Source organism: Macrobrachium rosenbergii, chromosome 59 (assembly GCF_040412425.1).
Source record: "Macrobrachium rosenbergii isolate ZJJX-2024 chromosome 59, ASM4041242v1, whole genome shotgun sequence".
NCBI lineage: Eukaryota > Metazoa > Arthropoda > Malacostraca > Decapoda > Palaemonidae > Macrobrachium > Macrobrachium rosenbergii.
This window is the reverse complement of record NC_089799.1, coordinates 26334663-26352717: the sequence shown is the minus strand read 5'-3', so window position 1 is coordinate 26352717 and position 18055 is coordinate 26334663. Positions and strand designations below refer to the sequence as shown.

The 18055-nt window shown below is 39.4% G+C and overlaps 1 non-coding gene and 1 pseudogene across 1 annotated transcript; both read right to left on the bottom strand.

Moving 5' to 3' along the window:
- Positions 1–5832: 5832 nt before the first annotated feature.
- Positions 5833–5949, bottom strand: LOC136837793 (5S ribosomal RNA; annotated as a pseudogene).
- Positions 5950–7434: 1485 nt separating this feature from the next.
- LOC136837788 (U6 spliceosomal RNA) lies at positions 7435–7539 on the bottom strand. Its single transcript, XR_010852773.1, has one exon. It is a non-coding gene; the product is annotated as a U6 spliceosomal RNA (small nuclear RNA).
- Positions 7540–18055: the final 10516 nt, after the last annotated feature.

Below are 18055 nucleotides of genomic sequence, written 5' to 3'. Positions count from 1 at the left end.
CAATTGTTATGCAATCTTTCCATCAAACTGGCTATAATTTCTAACACTGTTCCTTTTTCTTTATCAGTACCCATGCTTCTGATGAACTGATGAATGTAAGCCTTATTTAACCATTTCAAGTCTTTGCCTGCTCTATGCTTAAGCAACTTTTTTTATTTATCATTAGGTCTAGCTCTCTCTTTTTAATTTATCCAAGCTGCAGTTGCTCTTTTGATTGCTGCTTCAGAGACCAGTGTGTTAAACATTATTCAGTGCACAACAGAGAACTGAGTTGACCCCTACACCTTTCCTACAGCAACTAAAATGCCAGTTTCCAGATAGTAATTTTTCATTTCCTTCCTCTCCAGTCAACATAATCTTTGTTTTACTTACAATGCTATTCAAACGTTCCCAATGCCACTTTTCCTCCTCGTAAAACATTTAAAAAGAGCCGTTTTCTCATATTCTAGTTTCAGCATTAGGCCATCTGCATGTAGAGCAATTGCCAGGGTTCTCATTTTCTGCACTTTTGTAGCTTTCTTCATTACTGTACTACAATAAGCAGCAAAGGGCTCAGGGTTGACCACTGATGAACATTACCATTAACCTGATACATCTGGCATTATCTTATCTCCAACCCTTGTTACAATTCAGTTAAACTGCAAGAGATGTAACTTTTTCTTGCCCCATGCATATGCAACTGTTGATGGACTAGGTTTTTGGATTTGGGAATGGAAGAAGGGCCATTAACTACCATAATTCAAGTCCTAGCACCTCGACACACTTAGTTTGCCTATAAACTAAATTCCTGATATCCATACTATATCAGCCCCTATTTAAACTAAATACTGAAACATACTGACCACATTGCTAAAGGTAGTTCATTTACTCTACTACAATAAACAGTACAAAAAAAGGCTTTAGTGACTTCATGCTATAGCCAGAAAAATTACTTTCTCTGCCAATTTCTTCAACCAACAAAGGAATATACAGAAAAAATACAAAAATCTTATATATCAATTAAAGCTTTTATTAAGTCTCCTCAACTTGAAAGTCCAAATTACTGACCACTGTACTTCGGAAAAAATTTTTCATTCTAAAACATCTGCATAATTTTTAAACTACCACCTATAAAACTAGATTTTTATCACAGTGCTCATCAGTACAGTGACTTCAACTATCATTTATCAATAAAACATTCAGTGGAAAATACACAAAATGTACTAAATATATCTGTATCGTCGTATAAAATTTTTTTAGACGCAATAATGCATAATAATGCACAGTTTATCATACTCACTACTATTGTTTCCAAATACATACAAATTTATCATTACCACTGAAGAATCTGGGCTGGCATGAAAGATCTGTTATTACCTTTCTTCAACATGCCATAGTATATTATAATAACAATTATTGTTAATATAACAATCTTTGAAGTATGTTCCTGAGATTCACCTTGTACAAAGCAAACCTGCATTTAATAGACACTGTTTTGACAACTGCATACATAAGCATTTAAACAAGAGAAAATTATGATGTAAAGAGATAAATCTGATGTAAAGAGATAAATCACATTATATAATCTTTTGTGATTCTTCGGTGAATCAAAACTCACCTGTAATAAAACACAACCACTTTTGGATAACCACTTAATAGCTTACAAATAAATTTCTTTCATTGCTTATCAATTTTTTCACATAAAGCTGTTTTTACCTCATTTTGAAGCTAAATTTATTAAATTTGTCCTATCAGAGTATGTTTACAAATAAACACCAAATTAACAGAAATTTCTTTGCTTTTCATGATTATCTTTTTCACCATGAAAAATTATATTTTCCTCTCCAATTTATATACTTTTCTTTTAATTTTCTATGAACAGGTCATTTGGTATCAGAATCTCAGGGAATGAAATTTGCACTACATTAGCAGAATCTCACAGGGTAAGGAATGCTAAAAACAATTTCTCACTTCATACAATCTTGCTCCGTGACCTTTCAAGTATATCAAGTACATATATTCATTTAAAATGAGAAAGTTACAACTGTGACATTTTTATCAAATATAATAAACTATGATCTGAACATACCTGAAATCCTGAGTAACTACTGTACAACAAATAGCACCCAGTACTTAGCATGTCATATCATTTCAGTTCCCTTTACCACTGCCTTTTCTTTCTACATAAAGTAGACGGTGAAGTAAACCACCTGATTAATTCAATATTTTCAAACAAAGCCACCAGCATCAGGGAAGTTTTAAGACATTTGATTCTTTGATTTTGTTGCTCTTTTCAAGTCCTGTTAAACAATCTACAGCAATCACAGCTTGTCCAAGCTTGGCTTCTAATGCAGTACTGTTCTGTATCAATATTCACTACAGATGTTACTTGGAGGGATGTACACAAATGCTTCAAGTAAGTGTGTGTGTGTGTGTGTGTGTGTGTGTGTGTGTGTGTGTGTGTGTGTGTGTGTGTGAGTGAGTATATATTTATATATATATATATATATATATATATATATATATATATATATATATATATATATATATATATATATATATATATACACACACACACACACACACACACACTCTATATACTTAACATAATAAAAAACTGCCTGTACTTTTATACAGGAACCAAGATGTACCGTATTCATTCTCTCTCTCTCTCTTTCACTAAAAATGAACAGTAAACAAAAATACGAAACATTCAATAATGTAATCATATAGTGTTATATTATATATACATATCTATACATACATAGCCTATATATATATATATATATACACATACATATACTACATACATACATATATACATACAAATATGATATTTTAATGATAAAATAAAGTTTGTTCATACTTACCTGGCAGATATATATATAGCTGTATTCTCCGAAGGTCCGACAGAATTTCAAATTTCGCGGCACACGCAGTGGCCGGTCAGGTGGTTAGTACCCATTCCGCCGCTGGGAGGCGGGTATCAGAACCATTCCCATTTTCTATTCAGATTTTCTAACGCCACTGTCTCCTGAGGGGAGGAGGGAGGGCAATATACATATATATATATCTGCCAGGTAAGTATGAACAAACTTTATTTTATCATTAAAAATATCATTTTGTTCATGAGACTTACCTGCCAGATATATATATAGCTGAATACCACCTTTGGAGGGGGGTAGAGACAGCCAAGAAATAGGAAAAAACCAATTATTGGTAAAATTATTTTGGTTCCTTATCTGATAGCGTAGCTGACTGAGTGGTTACTGTCACTCTAGTCTGCTTCTGCTTTACTAGAGACCCCAGCGAGGTAGTGACCTATATAGCTGGCGACTTCTAGATGATCTGTCAACGGGGCGTGACCACAATGTGACTAGATCATAGCCCATACAAAGAGGACAAAAGAGCATTACTAACCACCTAACCAACACCTAAAGCGTTAGTTTGCAAAGGATTGGGAAGACTGCCTCCAGTAGTCGACCCAACAACCACAAAAACACAAATAAAAAGGGGATAGGATCAGAGTTACCCCTTGTCCCCAAGGTTGCTGAAGCAGCAATGTATGGTCCCAGCGAAAAGCAATTTCGTATGCTACCTAAACATCTTGCCAAGAGTGTGAGGCAAACACCGAATTGACTTCGCCAAAATGTGGCACTAAAAATGTCACTGAGTACCATATTTTTCTTGAACGCCATGGAGGTAGCAACTGCCCTCACCTCGTGAGCGTTAACTCTCAACAACTTGAAGTTGGAGTCGTCACAACTAGAGTGTGCGTCCTTAATGACGTCCCTAATGAAGAATGCCAGTGCATTCTTCGACATAGGTTTAACTGGTTGCCTCACAGAACACCATAAAACATCCAATGGACCACGAGTGTCCTGTGTTGTTTAAGGTAGTACTTGAGAGCTCTAACTGGACATAGAACTCCCTCAGGTTCCTGTCCAATAAGGTCTGCTAAACCTTTAATTTCAAAGTGTCTAGGCCAAGGGTTAGAAGACCTATCATTCTTAGCCAAGAACTTAGGGCTTAAAGAATAGACAGCATTGTGTTCCTTGAAGCCCACATGACGGCCTCGAACTTCTCTCACTCTCTTCGCCGCGAGGAATGCCGTTTCGAGTAACATCCTTAAGAGATGCAGAGTGGAGAGGCTCAAAAGGACTAAACATCAAAAACTTGAGCATTACGTCCAAGTTCCAAGCAGGGGAAATCAGCTGAGGAACCTTGGACGTCTTGAAAGAGCTCGTAAGATCGTGGAGGTCCTTATTGTCAGACAAAGCTAATCCTCTGTGTCTGAATACAATCGAAAGCATGCTCCGATAACACTTGATAGTCGGAACTGCTATATCAGTTTTTTCTCTTAAGTAAAGGAGAAAATCCGCAACCTGGCTCACAGTGATAGAGGAAGAGGAAAAGCCCTTCTTTCTACACCAACCTTTGAAGGTTGCTCACTTCGCTAGATATATCCTTTAGATGAAGAACTTCTGGCTCTAGCGATGGCCCGTGCCACCTGGCCAGAAAAACCCCTTCGCTCTGACCAAGTTTCGATAGTCTGAAAGCAGTCAGGTTCAGAGCGGGGAGATTCAAAGATATCTCGTGAAGTGGGTTTGTATGAGCAGGTCTGCTCTCATAGGAAGGGTCCTCGGAACGTCTACCAACCAGAAGAGAAACTCCGAGAACCAGTGGTTCGAAGGCCAAAACGTGGGGATGAGAGTCATCCTCGTCCCTTGTGAGGGCGCGAACTTGCGTATGACTTCTCCCAGAATTTAGAACGGGGAAAAGGCGTAAACATCTATTCCCATCCAATCCCAGGAAGAGCAACTATCGCAACTGCCCCAGGGTCGAGTACAGATGAGCTTTATAGAGGGAGCCTCGCTGTTCTTGAGGTCGTGAAAATATCCACAAGATGGCGACCCCAAAAATTTCCAAAAATCTTGGCAAACCTCCTGATGAAGGGTCCATTCCTTCGGCAGGAGTTGATGGCGCTAACAGAGCAGGTCTGCTCGAACATTTTCGACCCCTGCAACAAAACTTGTGAGAATCGAAATGTTGCGAGCATAGGCTCAAAGAATAATCTCTCTTGCAAGGCTGAACAGGGAACAAGTAGTATTGTCCGAGTTTGCTAGAACTACACGATTGCAAACTTGGACCTCGAAGAATTGGCGAGCTAAAAGATAGCCGCCAAATCTTTGAAGTCGATGTGCCAGGACACCTGTTCCTCTCTCCAGGTTCCTAACACTTCCTCTCCCTCTAGTGTTGCCCCCAACCTGTTGACGACCCGTCGGAAAAACAACACTAGGTTGGGGTTCAGAAGCTTGAGGGAGATCCCCTTTCTGCAATTCCGTTGGATCGAGCCACCACCACAGATCCTCTTTATATAAGGAAGAATTCTCAATTCCTCTTTCAAGTCTTCCTTGCTTTGTCAGTTCTCCAACAAAAAGAACTGAAGAGGCCTGAGATGCAGACTCCCAGAAAACAAACTTCTCCAGCAAGGAAATGGTCCCCAGCAGACTCATTCCTTCCTTCACCTAGCATGTTTCCTTTTCCAAGAAGGCCTAAACTTTTTCGTACATAGAAGTTGCCGTTCTTGACGGAGACGCTATAAAAGCTGCTGAATAGATCTGAATTCCCAGACACAATGGACAGTGGGGATCAGCTGCGACTTCTCCACAGACCAGAAGTCCCAGGGACTTCACGAGTTGCAGAGTCAACTGAAGGTCCTCCAGATACCTTCGCCGACGACGCTCGAATCAACCCGTCGTCCAAGTAGAGTGAGATCTGACGTGCGACAGATGCAACTGCATCGCAACGTTTTTCATGAGACGATGTAAACACCCTCGGAGCAAAATGTGACGCCAACAGCATCTGGTGTTCCCAGGCGGTCAACCATCCAAGTACTGACCAGACCCAACGTTGCTTAACCGCTGATCGGACGAGAAGCGGTGTTTTCAACGTGGTATGGCCGTTGTGCAGAGTCCAAAGCAGCGAGCCCTGAACTGGTACGTCTAGTCCCCAAGACAACCTGAGATACTTCACCAAACGTGGATGAATTGGGGCGTGAAGATAAGTATCTTGGAGATCCAAAGATACCATCCAATCCCGGGATGAAGGGCTCCTAGTATTGGCTGCGAGGTCTCCATCTTGAACTTTTCCTTCGGACCAAGTTGTTCGACCTGTTGACGTCAAGACGGGTCTCCAGCCTACTGAAAGTTTGGGACTAGAAACAATCTGTAGTAAAATCCCGGGGAACACCGAGTCCAAGATCTGTTCCACTGCTCTCGGTCGAACATCTGTTCGAGCAGGTCAAACAATTTTCTGTTTGACAGGAAGGCAGTTGGGAAACAAAAACAAAAGAGGAGACAGGAAGGGAATCAAGTAACCTCTCTCTAACAGTAGGAGGGACCAAACGTCTGCCCCTCACTCTTTCCAGGCTTGTGCAAAATGAAGCCTGGTTGCAAAGGGAGTCTGGAGATGAAGGAGTCACTTGCTACCTCTCTTGGAAGTGACATTCCTTCGGGAAAAAACTCTCTCTCGTGGTGCGGGTCTCGTGTTGCTTCCATGGAAGCCCCTTTGTTATGCAAACATTTAGCTTTCGTTTACTTTTTGTATCTGAGATCGGTGCAAGCGTTATGAAGGAGATGCAGTTTGAATGTCGATAACTTTAGAGGTTTTGAAAAACGATATTTTTGCTTCTCTGTGTATTTATTTGCTTGCCGTTACACAGTTTGATGTTTTTATGACATAATGAAAAGCCAAAAAATAGACCTGCAAAGTAATATAACTTCGCTAAATGAAGCTAAATGAAGCGAGTGTCAAAACACGGCTGAGGTTGGCCAGCGACGTTTTACTTAGTCAAGCTCTGAGCTGCTACTGACTGCCCTGTGGCATTCCTGTTGCCCCCTGTCTTTCGCTGATGCGTACTATGTCCACAGGTTGCCATAGATCGCATTAGATATTATTTCATAGCTAAAAGGAAATTACCACCGATATACTGACAATATCATTACATTATATGAAAAATGTAATTTGACTATGATAGGTTACTGTTTTGTTTATAACTTCTAACTGTGGCGAACTTTTAAATAAAACTTTCTGAGAAGATAGTCAGGATATGTATGATGCCATATATAAAATATCCCAGAAAATTTTATTTCCGATTTTTTCGTCAAACGCTCCCCTTAAGACAAAGACAACTGCGAAGGTGGAGAGAGAGGAGCCGACGGTTGAAAAGTCTCAGGAAACAGATCCTTAAGAAAAAGCCAGAGTCTGATAATCAGAGGAAGAAGAAGACGAAAGAAGTTTCTCTTCATACAAAGGCTGTGACGAAAGAGGATGTTCTTCCGCAGCTGGTGGGTCTTGAGTGAGTGGTGAAAGTAGTTCCGATTCGCCCGACACGCAAGCGGGAACTCCCGCGAACGAAGAAGTAAATCAACTAGAGTACGTATAGTAAACATAAAAAATGTGGGAACGCTTCACGATTAGCGTGTCATCCTTGCGCAAGAGCCATGCTAATCTTCTCTGTATCGTTCCAATTAGTATATGTACTGCCGAAGCAAGTACTGGCTAAATTAAGAAGGACATCAAATGTTGAAGCGGGTAGTTGTGCGACATGATGAACAACTGGAGCGGTGTCAACACAAGACTTGAAGCTATCACGGCGAAGCGAGCGCGGAGCGTCATGGCGTGGCGCGCGAGAGGCTCCGTGGCAAGTACTAGAAGAGAGTCAGCGCGTGGCGCGAGCGTCATGGCTGGCGTTGTGGCGCGAAAGCGTCAAGGTGAGGAGCGCGTGAAGCGTGAAGCGCCGACGAAGAGCAAGACGCGCTCCTGGCGCGAGACAAGAGAAAAGGCCAACACCTCAACTCGGGAAGACGAATAGGAAGCCACTAAACACTCTCTAGAAGACAGACGCTCTGTATCGTTCCCGAAGGGGGAGACGAAGGTGAAAGTCTGTACCTCTTAACAGGCAGATTCGAATCTTGAAAGGTTCATGAGAGCATCCAGCTGTTGTTGCAAACCCAACAAAATCTTACAGCGTTGGCGAAGCCACTCTCTCGGGAGAAGGGCTGAACCTGAGAGAAGGAAAGGGGCGAGAGACGTATACTTCCTTCCACAGGGAAGAAGCTCTAGCCCTTGCCTTAGCGACAGGGGTCGAGTAGAGTGATCATTCGAAAAACACTTTATTCTCTTCTGCAGAGGAATATCCACGCAACTTTCGGGGAAGAGTACAAACGTCTAGAGGAAGAGGGCGTGAAGCGTCCTCTCCTCTAAGCTTCTCTTAAGAGGGCGAGAGTCCAACCGAGAGCTCCAACCCCGTGGCGGGAGGACGTGTCGGAGGGCGAAGCAATCCTTCAGGATGCGTGCCTGAGCACGATCCCTGGCAGCCTGGGTAGCGTCATCAGGACCTGCCGAAGGGACGCCAGATCGGTGGGAAGCCCCCGTAACCCTCATGCGGCTTTCGACATGCCCCCTCCCTGGTCCTGGGAGTTCGACAGAGGTCCAGGCCTAGAGGCATTATAGGGCCGATCTGACGCCCCCTCCACAACACTAGGGGCACTAGCACTAACACTATGCGTTTGAATTGCATTCACTTTAGTTTCAAGAGCACGCATTGACTCCACACGAGAGCCAGGGAATTACCTTCTGCAGCAACAAACTACAGGGTTAGTAATAAATTACTACAGGGTTACTAGTAGGAGAAAACCCTGACTGTCCAACTAAGGCTCCTGGCGCGAGACAAGTGCACTCTAGGAGGAAGATTTCCTCAGCCTATCACGCTCCAATTTAAGCATATAGGCTTCATATTTCTTCCACTCACCCTCAGACAATCCCACACATTCATTACCGATTATCATAGAGCATTGAACACCCTTACATATCATACATAAAGAGTGAGGAACTATCAAAGTCTTCGATAGCCTCACCTTACATTCACCCAAGCTACAGACTCGATAGCTAGAGGTAAGACATCTTAATTATAAGAAAAGTCAAAAGCAAAATCAAAAACGGTCCACAAAGAGCGTATGCCAAGTCACAGATCCAGTCGAATACCAAAAACAACCAAAATACTTAAGTGACAACAAATTTCGAAATCCAAAGGCGGAGGAACTGACAACAGGTGTTGACAGTCCGGCGACAGAGAAAATCTGAATAGAAAATGGGAATGGTTCCTGATACCCGCCTCCCAGCGGCGGGAATGGGTACTAACCACCTGACCGGCCACTGCGTGTGCCGCGAAATTTGAAATTCTGTCGGACCTTCGGAGAATACAGCTATATATATATCTGCCAGGTAAGTCTCATGAACAAAATATATATAAATATGTAATATATACATATATATTCATATGTACACAGACATACATATACTGTATAAACATATACATATATGTATACACATGTATGCATATATAAACATATGCATAAACAAACATAATATATACACATACATATACATTATATAGATATATACACATACATATACTGTATACACATACATGTATGCATATATATACAGACATATATAGGCCTACACATATATGCACATTTGCTATATAGCCTACATATACACACATATATACTTATATAAATATATACTTTTACATACATGTATATATACTAATATATACATATGTACATACATACATATATATGTATACAATATACAGTATATATATATATTAAAGTATACATATACATATGTATACATGTATAACTACATATATACACATATATATACATATATAAATACAGTCAACCCCTGTTATTCGCAGGGGATGCATACCACTACCCCCTATGAATGGCTAAAATCCGCAAATACTTAAAACCCCTTTAAAAATGCTTATGATTGTCTATTTTGATATTTCAAAACACCATAAAACCCTCTAAAAATGCTTATACCTGAATACTTTAATAGTTTTACCACAAAAAGTGTATTTAGTCATGAAAAGGATATGAAAATAAAGTAATTTTTTAATATTTCTCTATGAAAAATACCGTGAATAGGCGAATTTTCCGTGAATAATGTGTAAACATATTCCACAGAGAAATCGCAAATAGGTGAAGCCGTGAATCCGGAACAGCGAATAAGCAGGGGCCCACTGTACAGTATATAGCCTATATGTATTAATATATACATATATGAATACATATACATATACATATACATATAAACAGTGGACCCCCACCTTTTTGCTGTTCCGGATTTGCAGCTTCACCTATTTGTGGATTTTAGCTATTCGCAGGGGGTAGTGGTATGCATCCCCTGCGAATACCGGGGGTCGACTGTATACATATGAGTATATCTAGGAACCATGATATATGTATATAGTCTCTCTCTCTCTCTCTCTCACTTAATTTGAATATAACAGTATAAAAAAACAGTAACTATTTAATGATGTAATCATATACATATATATATTGTATATAAATATAAATATATACACATATATACACAGTACATAGATTATTGACTGATTTCCATTTTCACAATTAAATTCCTTTATTGAGAGGAATTGTACTCATTTGCCATATCTTAGCTGGTTTTGTTTTCTGTTATGAATATTCTGCTTTGCAGAACAATAAAAGAAATACATACAGTACTATATTTGTGTACCCCAATATGAATAATCTTCCCCAAATTCTGAGTAAAAACAGAAATATAAATAAAATTTGACTGACCTATCCCTACTTTACCCCTACACTGTACAGTATTTGGATCCATTATCAGTACTGGGACCTATGAGGTCATTCAGCACTGAAATGGAAATTGACAGTAAAACGGTTTGAAAGGTGTGACATTAGGAAAACCTTACAGTTGCACTACGAATCAATTGTTGGGAGAGGGTGGAAAGTAAGATGACGAGAATATGAAAGGAAGTACAGTAAAAAAGGCATGGAAGGGGTTGCAGCTAGTGGCCAAAGGGACACTGCAAAGAACCTTAAGTAATGCCTACAATGTGCAGAATGAGGCGCGTTGACGGCAATACCCCTCCAAACTGGGTAAAAAAACAATACAGGTATTATTTAAAATCATACCCAACTTCTTTAAAAAATGGTATTCAGACCTGGACTATCACATAAGAATATATACTGATACAGTAGCTTTACAGTCATGCAAGTTAGTGTAATCATATTAATTTTGTATTGGAAAAAATCAGAATTTTCTAGTGATTTCAAAACTGCTAATACAATAATTTAACTCCAATAACTTACTTTCCAAAATATGGCACAATTTACCAGAAGTCACAGGACAGAACTTCAAGTTATTTTTTGGCAGACAAAACTAGGTCTGTGCCTTTATGGGGAGGGCTAATTTCCTCATACTTGTGTCTATGCTATGTTTATGCTAGTCATTGGTCCTTACAACCTTAAAATGATAAATGTAACGAAAAAAATAGTGAAAAAGGTTCTACAAGATAATGCCCATCCATTTCAACACCCCTTCCATATCAATCGGTGAACACTGTCTCCAACTCCCTCCTAATCCTTATAGATTACCTCTACGCCTACAAACATTTCAACACCCTTTTGTCCTCTATTCTATATAAACAACCAAACCACCTCAAAACACACTAACCCACTTTGCCACTTATTACTGCCCACTTTCTATATCTACGTTTGTCACCCTTTCAATTCTTACTCCACACATACTGCACAAAACATTCATATAAAAGATTATAGCTTGTCTCACATTTGCATTTAACACTAAAATGCTATATAGTCACCAATGGGCCAGGGAGTTGAGTAAAATTCTCTGGTTTGCATGTGTGAAGCCTACCAAGGTAAATCCATAAGTACCAAGCTCTTTTACGACACTTGAAACTAAGTCAATAGCACCATGGAATTTTACTCAAGAGACAAGCCAGAAAACCTGTCCAGGTACTCTGTGATTATAAGGCACAATGTACATGAACTTGTGTCAAGTATGCTCACAAGAGATGGATCCAGCCAGCTTAGAGCACAGGTAGTGCTTATGCAGGTCACAAACAGACAATACAAAAGTACTTGAAGCAGACAGGCACAGGTAGGCCACACACAAGAACATAACCATGAACACATGTCATCCAGCCAATCATCTTCAAGCTGAGACTATTTAGGTCAATGTGATTTTAGAATAACGATCACTCTTAGCCTATATCAAAGTCTAGATGCCCAGTTTGTTTTTTCTGGTCAGTTGAATTTTTCTTTTTAACATGAATTTCACGAAAATTTCCCAAACACTGAAACCATGTACTACAAAAAAAAAAAAAAATCAATTTACTTAAAACATATGAACACACCCCAGACATGGGAAATTACCCAAAGCCATTTAGGTTATTTTTCGGAAGACTCTAGCCACCTCCCACTTTATAATTTATATTTTTCTTGGGTAAAACACATCAAAACAAAAAATTTCTTCTCAATACATAATCTTCACAAATGCTTAATAACAGAAAAGTAATTAATCAAATTACGACTTATAAAGTATGACAATACCTGCCCCCACGACCCCTCCATAGCTAATATGGCAAAAATGTAACCAGTACACACTCCTAAGTTACGATAGGTTGGTAATTTTAGGTTTTTGTAGTGCCCTATCATTTCCTAGCCATTTTTGCCTGAAAAACCCAAAATAAGTTTTCATGCAAAAATGGCTAGCTGGCACCTTTCAAAATGGCTGGCTGGAGTCTTCCAAACAATTACCGCCATTTACTTGGTAAAAGTGCAGACTCAGGCACATTATTTCCGATGACTGCTTCCATATTTCAATATGATGTAACCTAACCTAAACTAACCCAGCCTATCCTAGCCGGAGCGGGGCTTTCAGGAGCCACCTCAATGCAACATCACCCATAATGGAATGATGCGTGCGCAACTATTCTGCAGTTACCCATTTCTCTTCGGTTTCCCATACTTAGCCTACAAGTAATCTATTTGCATTCAAGTAAGCCTAGTAAGCTACAAGCCTACACGTAACCTAAGATAGAGTATTAGGCCTAGGCTATTCTTCTTATGCTACCAGGCCTAAGACTTTGATGGAATTCTTTGCTAGGATCGGTCGTACCCTAACTTAATATAAAATTCTTCACCGAAATAAAAATTTGAGGTGCAATGCGGTTATTTTTCGGAAGACTCCAGCCACCTCCCACATTATAAAATATATTTTTCATGGGTAAAATGCATTAAAAAAAAAAGGTAATTCTAAGCCGGCTGTCCGCGGTGAGCTAGACTGTGGCAATTGGCGTTTTTCTATTTTATTTTACTTGCTTTACAAGAATTTAAAGTCATATTTTGTCGGCCGGCTGTAAATATACCGTAATTGACCTTTGAAGACTACACGACTTAAGTACCTAACGCGGGGTAGGTCTAAGCCGGCATTCCGTGACAAGCCCCCCCACCTCCCCTCCATAACTAATACGGCAAAATTGTAACCAGTAAACACCTCTAGGGTACGTTAGGTTGGTATTTTTAGGGGGGTTTACTGGTTACAATTTTGCCGTATTAGCTATGGAGGTTGGGGGCTTGCCGCGGAATGCCGGCTTAGACCTACCCCACGTTAGGTAATACAAGTCGTGTAGTCTTCAAAGGTCAATGACAGCTTAGTTACAGCCGGCCGACAAAATATTACTTTAAATTCCTCTAAAAAGTAAAAAATAACATAGGAAAACGTCAATTGCCATAGTCTAGCTCACCGTGGACAGCCGGCTTAGAATTACCAAAAAAAAAATGTCTTCTCAATACATAATCTTCGCAAATGCCTAACAACTGAGAAAAATAATTAATCAAATTACGACTTAAAAGGTAAGACAATACCAGCCCCTCCACAGCTAATACGGCAAAATTTTAACCAGTAAACACCCCTGGGTTAGGTTAGGTTGGTATTTTTAGGTTCCTCTAGTGCGCTGTCATTTCCTAGCCATTTTTGCACGAAAGCCCCAAAATGGTTTCTCATGAAAAAATGGCTAGTTGGAGTCTTCCGAAATATTACAATGAAACCACAAAACAGGGTCTACTTAGTAAATAACAGATTTTTAACTGAATCCACTTTAGGCTAATACTCACACACAACAAGCCTGATACATCTGCCTCAATCTTCCAATTTCAATCTATTTTTCTTATACTTAAAAAATTAGTGTTATCGGATAAGTCATTCAAGTTACCGGATAAGTCATTCAATGCAACCTATTACCACGTGCACACAAATATTTACGAACATAAATGAACTCTAAAACGACACGCCATCCATCTACACATGGGAAATAATTAACGACTGGACAGTCACACGCACCGTGCACGTGCAGTAACTGTAACACAAAGACATTCTGGTAACGTAAAGCTTCTTGTGTTGCCTCCCTCCTAAATCAATGTTGGAAATAAAACCGAAGAAAAATAAAAAATGAATAACAATTAGCTTAACATACATATTAATATAAAATGCACTATTTCAAAAGACCTTGAAGAGACGACTCTAAATGACATGAAGTAAGTCTTTTTTAATTTTCACATGACTACGAATGCGCACTGTTTACGCCCTCTGTTGGGTTGTCTTTACTTCGAATTGTTTACGCAACGATTCTTACTATTGACTTCCTGGATCTTCCCGAGTTAATTAATGATGAAGTAAAATGTTAAGATCTAGCAAAATTAATATATAAAAAGGGTTTTGAAGTAATTCTTGGCCTTCATTAGTAACATAGCCTGACAATCATAGTAGGGACTTACGGAGCAATTACATTAATGGAAATAAAGTTATCGAAGGGATTAATATGAAGACCAGCACAAAAGTTTCTAGTTGTGCCACCACTGAGTTGACAGAACCATATATACCAACATTCTTTACCTTACCATCTGTTTTCCTCCCACCCTCTCATGGATAGGTGACTGCCTCTTCCCGTTATCCTTATACCATCCTTTGTCAACCTACATTTGATAACACAGCAAATTCGTTTGTGCAACTTATATTTCCACTTGTTCGTGTGAATTCATGTAGCTGAGGTTGAAGGATGCTTCTCTTGGTTATACACAAAGATTGCTCTAAAATAAGTGTACTGGTACAATTTTTAATTAAGACCATTTTATTTGAAGAACTGGATAAGCCACATCTTTCTGACAAGGATAACTGTCCTTCAACGCTGGTAATAATTATTGGTAGGAAGTGTTCTAGTGATGAGATGAACATACTGTATAATTATATTTTGTCGAGAATTCAACACGATGAAAGATAAAAGCCGCAGTATACCCAGACAAACGTTTTTAATAAAAGTGTTGTATAGTAGCCTTGAACTCCATACATAATACCAAAAGTACCAAGGAATGCTTCCCATATGTTGATTACCTGTATTAGTGGGAATGGTAATGTTACTGTATTGTCAACATCAGAAGTCAAAATTTTGAAAAAAGCAACTACCATGCTAAACTGGTGTTTGACAAACCCTCTAAATAAATTTCTGGTAGTGGTCACCTCTGCGTTAATATACTGTAATATATTACTGCCCTCGCCTGTATTCTGCTAGCGTCCTGGGATCGTTACGGGCCTTCCCAGCTCCGAAGAAAAGAGTAAGATCTACTTGATATGTTTATTGAACTTTACTTTTTTCTTATGAGTCCCTGTGTACGCCGTATTGAGATTCAATTGGATTCATGGACGACGCTCTAACTATACCACTCAAGTTGTTTAAGAGACGATTTATCATACCTTATTTTTATTGAATATGTATATATCTCCGGCTACGGAATTGTATAGGATTAAGGTATGTTATTTTGTAGTTTCATTTAAATGTTTTTATTAAGTTTGATATTTTGTATCCTGCTTCTCCTTCTATCGTGTGTTGGCGTAATTTACGCCCAAGTGCAATTGATGTTTTGCTACATTCTACTTATTTCTTGAGTAAAAGTTAGCTAGGCGAGTGGTGGTTCTGACTGCAATGCTTTTGCGAATGTCTTTTCCTCCCTCGTTCCAGCTTTCCAGGAGAGCTTTTTTTTTTTAGGTTTAAGGTGATTGTGTAATATAAGTGCATTGTTATTTTTGTCTAGTGTGTTCTTTACCTCCTTCACTATGAGATTTTTGTCTCGAGTTTATTTTCTGGTAGTGTCCTACCAAATATCATACTGGTACTAAATAACCAGGAGAAAGAACCTGAAAGCACCAGGAACAAGCACGACATTCGGTAAGACACTGTCAAAAGATAAACACCGAAGGCAAAAATCTCAAAGTGGAGGAGGTAAAGAACACACTAGGTAAAAATAACAATGCACTTTTATTACAAAAATCACCTTGAACCTACAAAATAAAAAAAAAAGCTCTCCTGGAAAACTGGAACGAGGAAAAACATTGCAGTCAGAACCACCATTCGTCTAGCTAACTTTTACACTAGATAAAGAGACAGGAATAAGTAGAAGATAGCAAAACACCAATTGCACTTGGGCGTAAGTTACGCCAACACACGATAGGAGAATCAGAATAGAAAATATCCTTAAACTTAATAGATAAGATTAAATACAACTACAAAATAACATACTTTAACCCTAGACAATTCCATAACCGGAGATATATACAATAAAAATAAGGTTGCTGATAAATCGTCCCTTAAACAACTAGAGTGGTACAGTGGAGCGTCGTCCATGAATCCAATTGAATCTCAATACGGCGTAGTCAGGGCGTCCATAAGGAAAAAAAATTAGTTAAAAAACACATAAAATAAATCTCACTCTTTTCTTCGGCGCTGGGAGGGCCCGTAACGGTCCCAGAACGCTAGCAGACTGAAGGCGAGGGCAGATGAAGGTGTAGCAACACCACACAGGACACTCGGCAGGACCCAGGAGTAATATAAATTAAGGTGACCGCCGACACAGCACATAGGTCACAATGCGGCAAAGGAGCTGGCACCACCAGCAGGCGTCTCCAAACGTGAGGGGACCAAGGGTGTCACAAACGTAAAGCTGCAGAGTCTGCCTTCAGAAGCAGAAGGTGCTAAACATCGTCTAAGCGGGACTGTTGACACACTGAACTGGAGGCGACCGCCAAAATACTCCGCGCCACTTGCGGGAGGAGTCGGCACCGGGCGACAAACGACCTGACCATCACCAGCAAGCATGAAAACAGAAACACTCTTACATGGGGGATGTATCGATTAACGCAGAATTACCACTGAAGGGAGGTGAAAAGACCCAAGCACAGCCTACAAGTGTCAAATGACAAACAAAAGCAAAATAAACAAAACTAATGAAAATATGCTGTACATTAAATAAACGGGTCTGCAAGTAATGAATTTACGTTACTTTCATTACAATACACACACACACACACACACATATATATATATATATATATATATATATATATATATATATATATATATATATATATATATATATATATATATATATATATATATATATATGTATATATGTATGTCAGTATGTATATGGTGTCAGTACAAACAAACTGCCCATGAAGAATATTTTATCCAAGTGGTTACTTTAACTTTTCCCATGCATGTAGCACCATGGCATTTCCGCAAATATTTTCGCTATGATATACAGTACCATTCTGATCTATAACTGACACATCCCGTTGGCTGTACAATCCGAGACAGCCTCCACAAAAAATACCGAACGTGAAAGTTATCAATCAATGATTTACATTCATTATAATTGTGTCTATTCTGCATTTTGAGGACGGGGATATTATTCTAGTCCTACTTAGAATTGTACGTTGTGTCACTTTCCAGACAGCAGGGGTCATTTAATGCAAAAACTGTTGTCGCACTATGTTCTCCTCAGTTCCACTATTTCATCATCATCATTATCTATAACGTAGTGTGACGGATAAGCCCTCCGTGAAATTCTACCATTCATATCTTTCATGAAATTTATCTTCCATAAATCTCCACTGGTGTCCAGTCTCCCTTCTCATAGTTCTCATCCAGGTGGTTCTGGGTCCTCCAACTCTTCTGTTGCTCGCAGGAGTCCAGCTGACACTGCCAAATACTATTATCCCAAGATTGAACAAGGACATGTCCAAGCCTCACTAGGCTATAGCATTTACTTTTGAAGTACGAGTATATCCTTGCATTTCACCAAAACCTACCATACGAATA